Genomic DNA, 491 nt, shown 5'->3' with positions numbered 1-491 from the left:
CTGGAATGCACCAGGAGAAGCCAGGTCTTTGTCCCCTTGACTCTGGCAAGTTGTCTCTGCCCCTGAGGCCTATGGGAAGACATGTTGTCCTCAAGGCATGGGACTTCATTGCCTCCTTGCAAGCCAATGGAGAAGCTGGAATTTTTGCCGTGATTGTTGTCCCTCACTCTGAATGTCACACCCTTCAGTCCATGTCCCCCAGGAAGAGCCTTGAGTCATGTGTGAGGGACGGGATCCCCCTGCCCTTGGGCTGCAGGTCAGAGCTTGCTCTTTCTGCTCCATAAAGCCAGACAGGGGTTTTCTCAGCTGCACCAGGCCTTGGACTCCTGCAATCACAGCCTCCAATGATGGGCTCTAACAAGTCCATGGGGAGCCTTTGTCCATGATGTGCCTCAGTGGGACCCATTAATGCTTCCAGGAACTTTGGCTGCTTGCTTCTGATTTTGGCTTCTGACGAGAGGACTTCTCTCTCCTCTCAGCCCCTGAGGTCC

Source organism: Buceros rhinoceros, unplaced genomic scaffold (assembly GCF_000710305.1).
Source record: "Buceros rhinoceros silvestris isolate BGI_N320 unplaced genomic scaffold, ASM71030v1 scaffold12921, whole genome shotgun sequence".
NCBI classification, from domain to species: domain Eukaryota; kingdom Metazoa; phylum Chordata; class Aves; order Bucerotiformes; family Bucerotidae; genus Buceros; species Buceros rhinoceros.
Note: the sequence above shows the minus strand (reverse complement) of the source record.